This window comes from Diabrotica virgifera, chromosome 1 (genome assembly GCF_917563875.1).
Source record: "Diabrotica virgifera virgifera chromosome 1, PGI_DIABVI_V3a".
Lineage (NCBI taxonomy): Eukaryota > Metazoa > Arthropoda > Insecta > Coleoptera > Chrysomelidae > Diabrotica > Diabrotica virgifera.
The window spans coordinates 267,025,829-267,043,735 of NC_065443.1; the positions used below are offsets into that span (position 1 = coordinate 267,025,829).

General features: G+C 32.4%; 1 protein-coding gene and 1 long non-coding RNA gene across 4 annotated transcripts in view; one reads left to right on the forward strand and one right to left on the reverse strand.

Annotated features, from left to right (window-relative positions):
• Positions 1 to 17,907, forward strand: part of LOC114332509 (uncharacterized) — a 753,248-nt gene that overhangs the window by 80,979 nt on the left and 654,362 nt on the right. The gene's annotated exons all lie outside the window — the stretch shown is intronic.
• On the reverse strand, positions 3,209 to 17,856 carry LOC126884334 (uncharacterized). 3 transcript variants are annotated; one of them, XR_007697968.1, is made up of 2 exons: positions 17,486 to 17,856; positions 3,209 to 4,149 (listed from the first exon to the last, which is right to left on the reverse strand). It is a non-coding gene; the product is annotated as an uncharacterized LOC126884334 (long non-coding RNA). The 3 variants fall into 3 exon arrangements; XR_007697962.1 differs by lacking the exon at positions 17,486 to 17,856 and adding an exon at positions 4,655 to 6,642; XR_007697974.1 differs by lacking the exon at positions 3,209 to 4,149 and adding an exon at positions 16,043 to 16,980.

The window sequence follows — 17,907 nt, forward strand, 5'->3', positions numbered from 1 at the left end:
GAAATACCCTGTATTGATGAAGAACGTTGCTAGTTGTTAAAGTACCTAACTTTTTTATTATCCAACATAAGCGAATGAATCAAAAGCAAAATGTTAAGAAAGCCTAAGGCTACAATTAAGTTTTAATTTCAATGTTTTACATATTATGCTGAAATATTACACAGGGTGTTCCGAACTTTGAGGAAAAAACACAGCATGATTGTTACACCTGGTATACAATGACATTTACATGTCCAGCAACAGTATTACTACATCGATATTCCTAAAGAATATGGCTATAACATACTAAAAAAATCACTAAAATCGGACAATACGTTTAGGAAATACGAGACATCAAAAAGTGACGAGACATCCCTTTTTGAAGGTGGTGCGTTAATTTTGACGCTTAGTGTATTTATGTAATTACATAATGAAGGTATTAATTCTTTGACTTGTCGGAAATTTTCAAAACTAAATTTTTGGTTGTTTGGATGTTCAAATGTGAGGTTCTGTTTTACCAGAACGCATGCATTGACATGTTAAAGAAATCAGAAGAGGTTCTGTTATAAGAGGTAATTTTCTAACTACACTAAGGGGCATTCGGTAAGCTATATGCATATTATTTTTCTCATGATCATCTTTCAGTGCGTCACAGTTTTTCGATTTCTTTCTAATGCATTAAATTGTATATGACAAAAAAAAGGCACGTCGGTGATTACTTTGCTAATTATTCTAGTTCGGTAATTATTCTAGTTGTCGATAGATGGCGCCATAATAAAAAAAATATTTTTTATTTAATTAGATAATAATATTACAAATATAATCTGTATAATTTATAAGACTATACAAATCAAAGAAAATACCATTTTATAAATGCAAGAAACACGTTTGATTTGTTTTTATTCCAAACTGAAAATAAAATGTGACAACTGTCAGATTTAACTAAAATGTCATGTTAGAATAAATGTCATAAATGTGTATTATCCCTTTATGTGTACCCTTTTTCCTATCATTTGTTACGCACTGAAAAATGCTCATGAATAGGACAATACTAGCGAAATACGCATATAAAATGGGAGCAGCTACAAGCATACTCGTATTATTAGAAATTTTAATTCGAATAAAGGTCACAACATATTTTATTCTCAAAAAGTACAAAGTCAGATTAACCAATTGACATAATGCAGGGCATAAAGAAAATGAACCGAACTTCAGCAGTTAACTTATTTAACGTATGGAAGCGAGAATAAAAACAAGGAATATTAAGCTTAGGTTGCTCAATGCCCTTGTTGGTCCCATTGCTACATACGAAGTTGAAACATGGACTATTAAAATAATCGATAGAATTCAGATCGAAGCCTTCGAAATATGGAAGAATGCTACAGAAGAATGCTTCTACAGAAGAATGCTACGCGTATCCTGGACAGCACACAGAACGAACACGTCAATTCTGAAAAGTTTACAATATAGTGGAGTCACTGAAGGTGGATATGAGCTATTACCTCCGATTTCGTTCAACCTCCATCGATTTGCATGAAAATTGGTGAGTGGTTAGAGGATATCTCAAGAAACAAAGGTGACATGATGCCAACTTGCGCTTTTACTCTGGGGGTGGATGCCACCCCTTCTCGGGGTGAAAATTATTATAATAAAAATAACCCCATAGTTAAATAGGGGGATAAATTCTAAGCAAAATTTGTAATATAAAGTTTTTAAAATGAATCAAAACTTTTTGAGTTATTACAGATCAAAAATTTTAATTTTTCGTAAGAAAAATGCATGTTTTTAACCGATTTTTCATAGATAACTCAAAAACTATAAGTTCTTACAAAAAAGTTATTATTACCAAAATTGAAGCTAATAAAAAACTAAATAAACTGCTTACTAAAATAACCTTTTATTATTAACTAAAAGTGAGTTATAGGTAATTAAATGCATATTTTTTCGGAGAGTACCCAAATCTAAGTATTCAAGCTTAAATTACGGGAAAATTATGCATTTTATAACATAAACTTATTTAACATTTGTGAAAGTACTTAGCAATATCTATCAAATGAGATACCAAACAAGTTAATAGCATTAAAATATATGCTCCAAAAATTTTTCAAACTTTATCTTTTAAAAATTTTTCCAAAAAATGATATGGTTTCTTTTTAATAACTCCGTTAATTTTTAATATATCAGGTTCACCTAAAAACGGTTTGAAAGATAATTCTAAAAGCTATTAAAATACGTTAAACTTAATTTTTCAAACCCCTTACTTTTTTAAAAATCAAAGATTAAATGGCCACGGTTACATGGTTCTCGCAGAAAAAAAATAAAACGTTTTAAACGTTTCTATCTCGGTTATTTTTCACCCTACAGAAATGGTAAGAAGGTATAATATTTGATATAGAAAAAACTAAACTTTGGTTATTTACTATTTTTTACGTATATTGAGTATTTTTATAGTTATTATCAAAAGAAAATGAAAATGACGATAATTATAAAAAATCTGATTTTTTTAAATTACATTTTTTTATATCCATTATAAACCGGTGAAAATTGTTAAAATCATTCCTTATGCTAATACAAAGATATTTTTGTAAGGATTACTATAAATTTTGATTTTTGTGGAAATGGCGTATGTTTTATTTTTCACTTTTTCATAAAAAATTCGAAAGGGTTTGTAACAAAATGAACTTCTGTTGGAGTGATATACTCCAACAGAAGTAATGAAAAAGAAAAGAAAAGACTAGGTAACTAAATAGTTGGGATGAAAAGAGAAAGGTGAGATGGCTTCTACGTTGAGAAGCCGCAATAGGAAAAAATAAAAAAAAATACTACTAAAGTGCAGTAGTACTGAAGAAAGGGGGATTAGAAGGGATAGAAGTAGAAGTGGGAAGAGACAGAGGCAAACTGAATAGAGTTGGCTAGCTATAGATGCAAGAGAGCAACTTGACACTCAAGGATGGATACGGCTCGTTTGCATGCCTGTCGAAGAACAGTAGCTCTATATAGATAGTAATGATGACTAGAAGATGAAATAATAAAATAAGAATAATGTACTGAAAATGAATGGAGATGAATAATGACTAAAAACGAACAAAATAAATCAAACTAACTAATCATGGGCGCCATGAAAATGATCTTCGATCATTTTCCCAGGTATCTTACACTGCTGTCAAATATTAAATAAGTATATTAAATCTGTAATAATGAACATAAAGGAGTAATAAAATAATTAATATACAAAATAAATAAATATTTATTAAAAATAACTACTAGATTTTTGACAATCTCTGAGTTACACAAAGTGTATATCATGTGACTCTAAAATGACATAAGTTATACAGAAGTTAAGTTAAAACTGATATATCATATAACAACAGTCCTGCTATATGTATGTACAAAAGATATACCTCTTACTTACATATAGGGTACAAAATTACATAAGTCTTCTACCAAATGGTTATAGTACGCCTGCTACGTACAACTAAAGGAAACTGACAAAGATGAAAATACTACAAATAAATAGGCCCAAGCCTCACTAAGGGAAAATACAATAATGAAAAAATAAAGTTAAATATACAATTGACTAAAGTAGAAATGAAGTTGAGATAAATACCGACGATGACCTAAATTAACCGAACAAATGGAATAAAGCGAAAAACAGTAAAATATTTGGGAAACAAGCAAGTAATATTACAAAATAAATTTAACCGAATTACATAAACCAATATCAAAGCAATAATAAAGTATTAAAAACCTAATTTTCTCTAGGCTTATTCCTGTGCAAAAGAAGTTACCGTAGATACAAAGTTTGGGAACCAAATAATCTAATATACAAATATGTCAAAAAAAAAAACAGAGGTAACCTAAATCTGGAAAAAAAACATAGTGTATTTAACAGATAGTCTGAAATATAAAAAAAAAACCAATAGTTACTAAAACACCTCACTAAATGTTCCCAAACGAGGTTGCGGTTGCATCCTAGAAAATGATGCACCAGGATGGTGCGACCCCATGACTCCTGTAGGCCCAGGTGCCAAGACGAAAATTGAGCTGGAACGCTCCCATAGCTTGCTCCCAATTAGACATACTCCCATGATGACTTGACTGTGGCTGTAGTGGTTTCTCTAGGTGGTCAAATAAGGTCTATGACTTCATGGTAGGGTTTCTCCCAAATGGCTAAAAAACATTCCCAGTTTTATTTCTCATTTTAAACATGAGCAAAAAGTAAAGGGAAGAAGAAATAATTGAGGAACTTTTTAGAAGCAATAGTATAGAAAAACCGACCTTTAAAACTGGAACAAAAACCAATCTCAGGTAACCTTGAACTGTTTTGAGTGTGAATACATGGACAAATGACATTGAAATGATTTATTTGAGGAAATATCTGTAAAAATATATTGAATTTATAAAAATATTGGAGGTTCAATAAATTTAAAACCTACAGAGAAATGATAATTATTTCTAATATTAATTGAGAATTGCATATGTTTGGTTATGTCTAACCAAAAAATATATTAATATATAATTTTCCTTGAATGAATATTCAATAATCGAAATAATCTACATAAAATCCAAATAATGAGTTGACTAAGAAATTTAACAATGAACCTAATATCTCAAAGGTTCCATCACAAAAACCAAGGCTATACATAAAAAATTACTATGAAAAAGTAGATCTCACCGAATGATTCCTATTTATACTCCAACAGGAGTTGTCACCCACATGTCTCCTCACTCCAGACAATCCCTGGTGGTAACTTTTTACTTTACGTTAAATTTCTTATGTGATAAAATAAGTTGGAGGAAATCATCCGCCATTCTATAGGGTATATCTATTCGACACCACAGCTCACAGTCAAGTAAAGAACGAGAGGCGTTTCTCCGCCAAGGTAAACGTCAAATTCTCTCAGAACCCGAATAATTCTCGATAGGTGGAGTACGTTCCATCACCGAGGTATGACGTCACCTCAGTGGTCCTATACGAGAATTTAAATGAGAGACCGAGGGAAAATAATAATAATAATTATTAAAGAGCTACTTTCGTAACGTGACCGTTACAATCCCCTTCTACTTGGGAAAAAAAAATTTTATCCATAAAATTTTTTTTCCTAAACTTCAAAATAATAACAACTAACTTTGCAATACATAGTCTAACAATCCACGTTGATTCGCAAGATTACCAATAAGCATAAACTAATGTTCAAGGAGAAATAAATAAATACATGACTCAAACTCATACTAAAATGTTACTATGTTACTCTCTGCTACCAAATATTGACATAATATTGCTTAAAAGTCAAAACAGAACTAAATATTGCACTAAAGTTCATAATAATGCTAAGTGTCGAACTGGGCACCAAAACCAAAATTGAACTATCCATGAACATCAGATTTATAAAGGGTATATCCAAGGACGGAACAACCAGGAAAAGGTGTGAGCCAATTCGAACCATATCAAAAGTAAATGTACCAAAGTGAATAAAAAAAACAGTAACTAAAATAAGTAAAGAATTGAACACTTAATCCAAAATTGAACTAACAATGGACACCAGATTCATAATAGTATATCCAGAGAAGAACAATCAGGAAGATTTATGGAACAACTCTCACTAATGCCAAATAATACCAATAATAAACATACCAAAGGAATCCAAAACTCAATAACCAAAATAAATGTGGAATCGGACACTTAATCCAAAGTCGGACTATCAGTGGACACCAGATTCATAAAAGGCATATCCAAAGAAGAACGACCAGGCAAATTTATGGACCAATTCACACCAATACTAAACCACATAAACAGATCAGGTCTACGTACACCCACATCCGGTGATACGAACCTATCCAACCAAATACACAAAATAAATGAAGAATCGGACACTTATCCAGAATCGGACTATCAATGGACACCAGATTTATATAAGAGTATATCCAAAGATGAACGATCAGGCAAATTTATGGACCAATTCTTACTAATACTAAATAAACTAAATTATTGGATCCAATGGTAACTAATACTGAACAAAATAAATAAATTAGGTCTACATACATCCTCATCCGGTAATATGAACCTATCTAAACTAAGTAATCCAAAATAAGTCAGAAAAAAAATTACTAACAGACTAAGTAACAGAGAGGTAACCAAACTAAATCAAAGGTAAGATAAATACCTACAGTGTATTGACTAAAATTTATAGAAACTACATAACTTAATTCGTGCTGGTATTCGCGAACTATAGCATGTTGCTACAACAGATGTATGAGAATAACCAGACTCAGATAAGGTACTAATATAAGAATAAGTAAGGAAGAAAACAGAATGAATGGTGAACTTACAAGGTCTATGGCACTATGATAAATAATAGGAAGAAAAAAAAATATGATAAGTGATAGGGAAAAAAAATTGACGAGAACAGGCAACCAATTTTAATTAAAACTGCAGATTCATGTGCTCTCACATACGTGGAATTATTCAGGAAATGTTCCAAAATCTAAATAACAAAACTAATGCCTAAGGAAAGAAGTGGGAATATACTCAAATGAACAACTCATTTGTCTAAACACTCCAAATACTGAATTAATGAACCTACTATGTATAGGTATAGTCAAAGCTTTGATCGATGAATACGTGCACACTAGGATATTTATCCCTCATCAGTCAAAGTTCCACATACATACTGGTTCGTCCACATAAGTAGGAATAACAATTTTTAATTTTCTTGTTTTTGTACAGAATATTTTAATTCATTTTCTTTTCAATATTATGGGACACCCCGTATATACGAGTAGGCCAATACCTAATTCAGTGAGTATGTATTAATTTTTATCATTATTTTCAAGTAAAAACCTTAAAGTTTTTTGTATGTAATTACCTGCCTACTCGCCTCATTTTAAAAAGACAATTCGCCAACCAACTCTCTTGGTTAACAGTCACTTACAATCATTCCGAAAAGTGTATAGAAACTCAATATAGTCCTCGCGAGTGATTTATACTTTATACTACTCAGCAATAGCAGTACGAAAAATAGCAGGCCTGCTCCAGCTTGTGCAACGAGAAATGACAAGGTAGGAAATATTTTTATTACAATTTACTTTAAGGTCTGGTTTTTTTACTGTTATTTTTTTTATTCTATTTTAAATTCACCCTATGCTAAACAGTCCACTAATAAAGCTCTCACTGAGTTAGTAATCTCCTCCAAGATGATTTATTGATCCGTTACGAGCCTGATAGATCCATTTTCTATATTTTTTCTTGCATTTTTCATTTTTCTAAGAGGGTAATATAGTCGGGGAAAGTTTCTTTTAAACCTGAATTGTTTGATTTTATTGTCATACTTTGCTAATTTACAAAGATCAGAATCAAATTCAGGTTATTTAACCGCATTTCCTTTGACTTTATTTTTTTGTTATTCTTTAACATAAGGCGATAAAATATTCTTTACAAAATTAAAATCACGTATCAATTAGTAAATTGGTTTTTTGTTTGTGCCGATCGTTAGTGGTACCTATACCTCAGTTAATGTTGTTTTTTAAGTAAAAAAGGAACACATTAATGTAAAAGTAATTATTATTAAATTGTCAACGTCGGCCAATAGACAAATTTTGTTATAATAATTATTATACAGGTTGACTCTATTATAGATGAAACTGTGTGTTTATTTTACACAGTAATTTTTATTTAAAGGGTTTATGTTTTATAATTATTTTTTGTCTATAAATATTCAAATAGCAGAGGACATAGTTTTCTATTTTATTAGCACAAAGTTCGGTTGTATTTTATTAATTTTCGTGTGGTGAACCTATTTTATTTACTAACGCTAATTTCATATTTTTCTAAATTTATTAATTCTACATTTAAATTTACAAAATGGCAGATAAAATTAAAAAATATCAATCTTTAAGACAAGTTGAAGTGCAACAAATGACTGAAATTCATGCTGTTGCTTTAAAGGTAGCTGCTGACGATAAGAATTTTTACCCGGTTTTGGAAGTTATGTATGAAGGATTGGAAAAAATTCGTGACAATTTTTATGATCTTCATAATAAAATAATTATGTTAGTTTCTGAGCAAGATAATGAGGACGCGCTATTTAAAGTCGAAGATGATTGCCGTAGTAATTTTGACAAATTATATTATAAAATTAAATTAACATACGTGCAAGCCTTTAGAAAATCTTCAACATCAAGTCAGCAAACTACATCAACTTCACAGTCTCAAAATCCTTTACCTATAAATTATTTTAATTTACCGAAACCGGAATTGCCATCTTTCAGTGGAAAAATAACTGAATTTAGAAGTTTTATAGATCAGTTTGATGCTCGCGTTCATACTCTTACTTACTTACAACCAATTGACAAATTTAATTTGTTACTATCGTGTTTAAAGGGTGCAGCGCGCGATGCTGTGGATCATATTGACATCACAGCAAACAATTATCCAATTGCCTATGAGCTGCTTTGTGAAAGGTTTAATAATGTTAGGGTAATCGCTGCCAATTTATGGAATAACCTTGAAAGTTCACCACAACTGACTTCAGAAGATCCAAAAGAACTACGCAAGTTGTTAGATACATTTTCGAAAAATGTGGCATCTCTAAATAAGCTAGGACTACCCACAGTACATTGGGATTTTATACTTGTTCAAATGATTTTAAAACGATTAACTGTTTCTTTAGTAACACGTTTTGAGCTTTTTCATAATAATTCAACCATCCCAAGCTATAAAAAACTGATTGATTTTTTAAATCAAAGTTGTCTCGCTTTAGATAATATTGATTTTCACACTAAACCAAAATCTAACTTTTCTAAAAAACCTAATTCTTCCAAATCTACATCATTGCTTGCTCAAACAGAACCTGAACCAAAATGTTCTATCTGTAAAACTAATGATACCCATGCCATTTATAAATGCTCCGTTTTTTTGGCAAAATCTCCTGTAGATCGATTTCAATTAATAAAAAAGTACAAGATGTGTATTAACTGTCTTGGATCACATCGTTCTAGCCTATGCAAATCTACATGGACTTGTCACTCGTGCCATAAAAAACATCATACACTACTTTGCTTCTCCTCTTCTAAGAAAGAAGAGAATGTTCAAGATTCGGCGGCATCCACTTTAAATTCAACGACTGGATCATCCGTTTCTGTGTGTTTTTCTTCCGCTGATAAAAGTACTTTGCTTTCCACTGCATGTATTGAGGTGCTTGATTGTCACGGTAACTACCAACCTGTTAGGTGTCTGTTAGATTCGGGAAGCATGACGTCCTTCATCTGTCAAAAGACCCTTAGGCGTTTAGGTTTACGTCCCATGAAAACTTCAGCTAACATCCAAGGATTAGGTTCTATGCAGTCGACCACTAATTTAGGTGGGGTTACCATTTCTTTTAAACCAGTACGTAAATCTTCTCCTATTTTGACAACCGATGCGTTAGTCTTGACAAAAATATGTGAGGATCAGCCTTTATGTAATTTAGAAGTTAATACTTGGCCCCATATTGCTAATTTAAAGTTAGCAGATGATAACTTCTTTCGTAGAGGATCCATAGACATTCTTTTAGGAGCTGATGTATTCTCTACAATTCTTTTGGATGGACGTATTTACGGCAATCAAGATGAACCTGATGCAATTAATACTATATTTGGCTATGTGCTTATGGGAAAAGTAAATATTTCAAAGGCACCTACTCTTACGTCTTTATTTTGCCAAGTTGAAGATACGGTTTCTTTGGATCAGCAAATAAAGAAATTCTGGGAATTAGAAGCAGTCCCTGAAGTTTTTTGCTTAGCTCCTGATGACGCTAAAGTGGAAAATATGTTTATGAATACTTATACGCGTGAACATTCAGGACGCTTTGTAGTAGATCTACCTTTTAAGGAAGAAAATCCTGTCTTTCCTAATATTAGATCACTTGCTCTTAGTAGGTTTTATTCATTAGAAAGAAGGCTTCAAAAATCTCCTGAACTTTATGACCAATACCGCACCTTTACGAAGGAATTTGTTGAGCTCGGTCACATGGAACCTGTCCCATTGAATAACTTCGATTCACCTTATGTTTACTATTTATCGCATCATTGTGTTTTAAGACCTGAAAGTCTAACAAGTAAATTAAGGGTCGTTTTTAATGGTTCCGGGCATCTTCCAAATCAACCCTCACTCAATGACAAATTATTCACTGGTCCTAAGCTTCAGACTGACATCTGTACAATTTTGATTAATTTTCGATTGCATGGTTATGTAATTACGGCCGATATTTCTAAAATGTATAGGCAAATTTTAATTAATCCTACTCAAACAGATTATCAAAGAGTACTTTGGCGTTCTAATAATTCTGAACCTGTTCGAGATCTTCGTATCAACAGAGTTGTTTATGGTCTCTCTTGTTCTCCTTATCTTGCTATTAGATGTCTACATCAGTTGGCTAATGATGACGGGGATTCGTTTCCTCTAGCAGCCGAGGCACTTAAAACTGGAACCTACGTCGATGATATCGTTTCTTCCTGTCCTAGTTTCGAAAATGCCTTAGCACTAAGAGACGAACTTATTGCCTTACTTGCCAAAGGAGGTTTTGAGTTGAAAAAATGGTCCAGTAATGTACCCGATTTCTTGAAAGGATTAGCTGTATCAGATTTAGCAATAAAACCTCTTACATTTAATGATGATATTTCGTCCAAAACACTTAAAGTATTAGGGTTGGAATGGGACGCTTCTTCGGATACATTTGCTTTTAAAGTTCAAGTTTTAGACTCTTCTTGTACAAAACGTCATCTTTTGTCCAATTTAGCAAAAATATTTGATCCTCTTGGATTTTTATCTCCAATAACATTTCTAATTAAACACCTTATTCAAAGAATATGGACTCAAAAGATTGGTTGGGATGATGCTCCATCAAAAGAAATTATCCGTTTGTGGAAAAAATACATTGATGATGTAGCATATTTGAGTAAATTAAATTTACCTCGTCGTTTATTAATTGACGATATTTTACGCTTAGAAGTTCACTGTTTTGGTGACGCTAGCGAGAAAGGTTACTGCGCTGTCTTGTACTTTCGATGCTTATCACCTTCAGGCCAACCTTTTGTTTCTTTTGTTATAGCTAAATCTAAGGTCGCACCCATTAATAAGGGACTTACTATTCCCAGATTAGAATTGTCTGCTGCGGTTTTAGTGGCTCGACTAGTCTCCTTTGTTTCTTCTGTTATTAAAGATAAAGTAGAAATCAAGGAAATATACTGTTATTCTGATTCTGCTGTTACATTACGTTGGTTACAATCTTCCCCTCATCAGTGGAAAACTTTTGTGAGCAATAGAGTAGCTTATGTGCAGGAACGAGTAACTTCTTCATGTTGGCACTATGTTCCTTCTGAAGAAAATCCTGCTGACATTGGTTCAAGGGGTTGCTTACCCTCTGAGTTAATTAACTGTTCCAAATGGTGGGCGGGGCCAACCTTCTTACAATCTGATCCGCTAACGTTCTTTGAACTTAATTCAAAGGAGTCTACTAATGTAAATTTGGAAGTGCGGACTGTCGCATTGATTGCTGAAATTCCCAATAATTTTTTAGATATTTTATTGGATCGTCATTCGTCTTTAAATAGGTGTGTTCGATGTTTGTGTTACATTATTCGTTTTTTCCATTATGTAACCAAAAACCGATATGGTAATCTGGAAATAGATTGTTTAAGTTTATTGGAGCAACATAACTCCTTACTGGTTTTTGTTAAACGAACACAGCAGATCTTTTTTAATACTTTAATAAATTTTATCCAAGATAAACAGCTGCTTCCAAAAAATTTAAGAAAGCTTTCACCTTTTATCGATGCAAAGGGAATTCTACGTGTAGGTAGTCGCCTAGCTAATGCGCCCATTTCGTATGATCGCAAATTTCCGGCATTACTTCCTAACAGTTGTAAATTAACTGATATGATTATTGAATCTACTCATCTGCAATATCTACACGCCGGGCTTCAAACTGTTCAATACCTAATTTCTCAGCGTTTTTGGATTATATCTTCCAAACGAGCCATTCGTAGAGTACTGTCTAAATGTGTTAAATGTTTTAAGGTGAATCCTTTGTCTCCAGTTCCGTTAATGGGAAATCTACCGCTAGCTCGAATATCTCAACTAAAACCTTTCAGTAATGTTGGAGTTGATTTTGCGGGCCCTTTTCCTATAATAGCTTCCAAACTTCGAAAGTCTCAAACTCTTAAAGCGTATTTGTCGCTTTTTATTTGTTTCTCAACAAAAGCTCTTCATTTAGAGCTCGTATCTGATTTATCCACTGACGCGTTTTTAGCTGCGTTTAAGCGATTTGTCAGTCGTAGAGGCCGATGTCAACATGTTTATAGTGACAATGGCACTAACTTTGTTGGAGCCAGAGCAGAACTTAACAGATTGGCATCACAAGCTGCTTCTCATGAATCTATTCAATGGCATCTCATTCCCCCTTCTTCTCCACACTTTGGAGGTTTATGGGAATCTAATATTAATACGGTAAAGGGTCATTTAATTCGCACAATTGGAGAACAAGTACTACCTTTTGAAGAGTTATATACTATTTTTTCTCAAATTGAGGCCATCATGAATTCGAGGCCAATATGCCCGTTAAGTTCAGACCCAAACGATCTTAGTGCGTTAACTCCAGGACATTTTTTGACCATGGAGCCTTTGAGTGCTCCGCCCGAAGAAACGTTGCTCGATGTTCCGCACAATCGGTTGAATCGTTGGCAATTATTAAATAAGTTGCACCAACAGATTTGGGAACGGTGGTCTAAGGAGTACCTCCAAACTCTTCATCAAAGGGCTAAATGGAATTCTCCGTCTCCAAACGTCCAACTAGGTACCTTAGTGGTAATCCGCCAAAATAATATTCCCCCGCTACAATGGCCTTTGGGCCGTATAATTGAGGTTCATCCTGGATCTGATGGTATAGTTAGAGTGGCCACAGTGAAAACTAATAGTGGTATATATAAACGCTCTATAGTAAAATTATGTCCTTTGCCTTTTGAGCCGTAACAATACTGCGTATTGTGGTGGGCGGTTGTGGTTCGTCCACATAAGTAGGAATAACAATTTTTAATTTTCTTGTTTTTGTACAGAATATTTTAATTCATTTTCTTTTCAATATTATGGGACACCCCGTGTATACGAGTAGGCCAATACCTAATTCAGTGAGTATGTATTAATTTTTATCATTATTTTCAAGTAAAAACCTTAAAGTTTTTTGTATGTAATTACCTGCCTACTCGCCTCATTTTAAAAAGACAATTCGCCAACCAACTCTCTTGGTTAACAGTCACTTACAATCATTCCGAAAAGTGTATAGAAACTCAATATAGTCCTCGCGAGTGATTTATACTTTATACTACTCAGCAATAGCAGTACGAAAAATAGCAGGCCTGCTCCAGCTTGTGCAACGAGAAATGACAAGGTAGGAAATATTTTTATTACAATTTACTTTAAGGTCTGGTTTTTTTACTGTTATTTTTTTTATTCTATTTTAAATTCACCCTATGCTAAACAGTCCACTAATAAAGCTCTCACTGAGTTAGTAATCTCCTCCAAGATGATTTACATACTATGAAGTACGAGACATAATACAAATTAAATAAACCTCCCTATCAATTTGTAACAAAAACTGGAATAAGTGGACTAATTACAGGAGAATGGTTAGGAACTGATGATGAATAGACATCTGCATACTCTGCCATGAGGACATAGATTACGAAACCGGATAGCAATGGCCAATTGCTGAATTTCGAACCCACGTACTCACTCACTAGCATTAACAGAGTAAGGACAGGCTAGTCCACAAGAAGAAATCAATAAAAGACTTAAGAAACCATACATACTCACATCAACATTCCAATCTAATTCCAGAATCATAGTGTGTAGGATAGAAGGATATAAATTATTATAAAGTGTTTAAGATATTTGAGACAAATGTTAATAGAGTAACCCAATAACAAATTAAAAACCACACCTTTCCAATATGGCAAATTCATAACTAGATATAAAAATAATATAAAAAAAATAGTAGGTAATCAAATATTCAAAAATATATAACACATAGGTAATCTGACATATGTAGTGCATAACATATAGTTCCATAATAATATCCATATTAACCAAAAGTAGGTACTTGTATGAGTTCACCTATCCAAATATATAAATATATAATAGTCAACAACCCTTCTAACTTAGGGGTTAGGTGTGCAAAAACTAGACAAAAATACAAGTGAAGTTTTTATTAATTGGATAATCCTACTGACAGGATTAGCAATTAATAATATTGACTCATAATAATAATTAAAATGCACCATACCTAATACCAAAAAAAAATAAACTCATACATAAAGTACTACATAATAATTAAATTAATAAGTAATAAATAAAAGTCATCAAAACTAAGCCAAAAATGAAATCAAGCAATGTATGTAGGTACCTGCATTATCAGATGGTAAAAAAAAATCAGACTAAAATTTCTAACCATACTAACGATTGAGCTAAGCTAAAGACAAACAGAAGAAGAGATTAGCTTGAACGACACCGTTAAGTTAATCTTCTTCTGAGGATTGTTCTATAACTTAATAGAAAAAGTACCAATGTTTCTAACTAATAAAAGATTTATGTTTAAATCTCAACCTAAAGTATCTGATTTCTATGAGCATTATATTATGGTACCCACATTGATATAATATTATTATCAACAATAATAAAACTAGAAACTGAGATGGATAATGGAACTACTTTACTATACAATTTATCATTGTAATGTTTAACACTACCAATTAAAGAAAATAATTTGGATGACCATCTGTAATCATCCGAACCATGCGAATTCAACGTATCATGTGTAGAAGCTAATGTTGTGGACTGATTGTGCTTTGTGGTGTGTGCCTGTCTTACCAAACAATCCAAATATCAAAAATAACAAATATAAAATATAATCTAAAGTTTGTAAGACAAATATACATATGGAGAAAATATTAGCGACACACCAACAAATAAAAAATGCCAGCAAATATATAAAAATAATCAAATCAATAGCGTAAATAAAATACCTAAATACTGAAAATGATTTCTAGTTATGTATAAAATATAACCATACTAGAAAAAAATGTATGCATATATTCAACGATTAATTGTACGCGCAAACGTACTACCATTGGTAGAAGGAATAAAAATTTAACTAATAGAACATAATGTCAGTTATGTATACTCAATCTAAATACATAAATAAGTTTCCAATAAAAATACAAAATCCAAACTAAGATATGAGCTGTACCACTAAAACTAAAAATGAGGTATCGAAATAAACTAATCAAAACCAAAAGCAGCATAAGTCTACCTGTTTAGTATTCGTAAAATTTTAAAGACCAAAAATAAATCAGAAGTAACAAAGATATCAAAAAGTTAATAAAACAGAAAATTCCAATAAAAGAAAATTGAACTAAAAGAACTACTGTCTTAGAACCATAAAACGGTTGGCCCCACGTTGGGCGCCAGTGTAACAAAATGAACTTCTGTTGGAGTGATATACTCCAACAGAAGTAATGAAAAAGAAAAGAAAAGACTAGGTAACTAAATAGTTGGGATGAAAAGAGAAAGGTGAGATGGCTTCTACGTTGAGAAGCCGCAATAGGAAAAAATAAAAAAAAAAATACTACTAAAGTGCAGTAGTACTGAAGAAAGGGGGATTAGAAGGGATAGAAGTAGAAGTGGGAAGAGACAGAGGCAAACTGAATAGAGTTGGCTAGCTATAGATGCAAGAGAGCAACTTGACACTCAAGGATGGATACGGCTCGTTTGCATGCCTGTCGCAGAACAGTAGCTCTATATAGATAGTAATGATGACTAGAAGATGAAATAATAAAATAAGAATAATGTACTGGAAATGAATGGAGATGAATAATGACTAAAAACGAACAAAATAAATCAAACTAACTAATCATGGGCGCCATGAAAATGATCTTCGATCATTTTCCCAGGTATCTTACACTGCTGTCAAATATTAAATAAGTATATTAAATCTGTAATAATGAACATAAAGGAGTAATAAAATAATTGATATACAAAATAAATAAATATTTATTAAAAATAACTACTAGATTTTTGACAATCTCTGAGTTACACAAAGTGTATATCATGTGACTCTAAAATGACATAAGTTATACAGAAGTTAAGTTAAACCTGATATATCATATAACAACAGTCCTGCTATATGTATGTACAAAAGATATACCTCTTACTTACATATAGGGTACAAAATTACATAAGTCTTCTACCAAATGGTTATAGTACGCCTGCTACGTACAACTAAAGGAAACTGACAAAGATGAAAATACTACAAATAAATAGGCCCAAGCCTCACTAAGGGAAAATACAATAATGAATAAATAAAGTTAAATATACAATTGACTAAAGTAGAAATGAAGTTGAGATAAATACCGACGATGACCTAAATTAACCGAACAAATGGAATAAAGCGAAAAACAGTAAAATATTTGGGAAACAAGCAAGTGATATTACAAAATAAATTTAACCGAATTACATAAACCAATATCAAAGCAATAATAAAGTATTAAAAACCTAATTTTCTCTAGGCTTATTCCTGTGCACAAGAAGTTACCGTAGATACAAAGTTTGGGAACCAAATAATCTAATATACAAATATGTCAAAAAAAAAACAGAGGTAACCTAAATCTGGAAAAAAAACATAGTGTATTTAACAGATAGTCTGAAATATAAAAAAAACCAATAGTTACTAAAACACCTCACTAAATGTTCCCAAACGAGGTTGCAGTTGCATCCTAGAAAATGATGCACCAGGATGGTGCGACCCCATGACTCCTGTAGGCCCAGGTGCCAAGAAGAAAATTGAGCTGGAACGCTCCCATAGCTTGCTCCCAATTAGACATACTCCCATGATGACTTGACTGTGGCTGTAGTGGTTTCTCTAGGTGGTCAAATAAGGTCTATGACTTCATGGTAGGGTTTCTCCCAAATGGCTAAAAAACATTCCCAGTTTTATTTCTCATTTTAAACATGAGCAAAAAGTAAAGGGAAGAAGAAATAATTGAGGAACTTTTTAGAAGCAATAGTATAGAAAAACCGACCATTAAAACTGGAACAAAAACCAATCTCAGGTAACCTTGAACTGTTTTGAGTGTGAATACATGGACAAATGACATTGAAATGATTTATTTGAGGAAATGTCTGTAAAAATATATTGAATTTATAAAAATATTGGAGGTTCAATAAATTTAAAACCTACAGAGAAATGATAATTATTTCTAATATTAATTGAGAGTTGCATATGTTTGGTTATATCTAACCAAAAAATATATTAATATATAATTTTCCTTGAATGAATATTCAATAATCGAAATAATCTACATAAAATCCAAATAATGAGTTGACTAAGAAATTTAACAATGAACCTAATATCTCAAAGGTTCCATCACAAAAACCAAGGCTATACATAAAAAATTACTATGAAAAAGTAGATCTCACCGAATGATTCCTATTTATACTCCAACAGGAGTTGTCACCCACATGTCTCCTCACTCCAGACAATCCCTGGTGGTAACTTTTTACTTTACGTTAAATTTCTTATGTGATAAAATAAGTTGGAGGAAATCATCCGCCATTCTATAGGGTATATCTATTCGACACCACAGCTCACAGTCAAGTAAAGAACGAGAGGCGTTTCTCCGCCAAGGTAAACGTCAAATTCTATCAGAACCCGAATAATTCTCGATAGGTGGAGTACGTTCCATCACCGAGGTATGACGTCACCTCAGTGGTCCTATACGAGAATTTAAATGAGAGACCGAGGGAAAATAATAATAATAATTATTAAAGAGCTACTTTCGTAACGTGACCGTTACAGGTTCTCTTAGTCTCATCATAACTTGCTTAATTTTGATGCTATT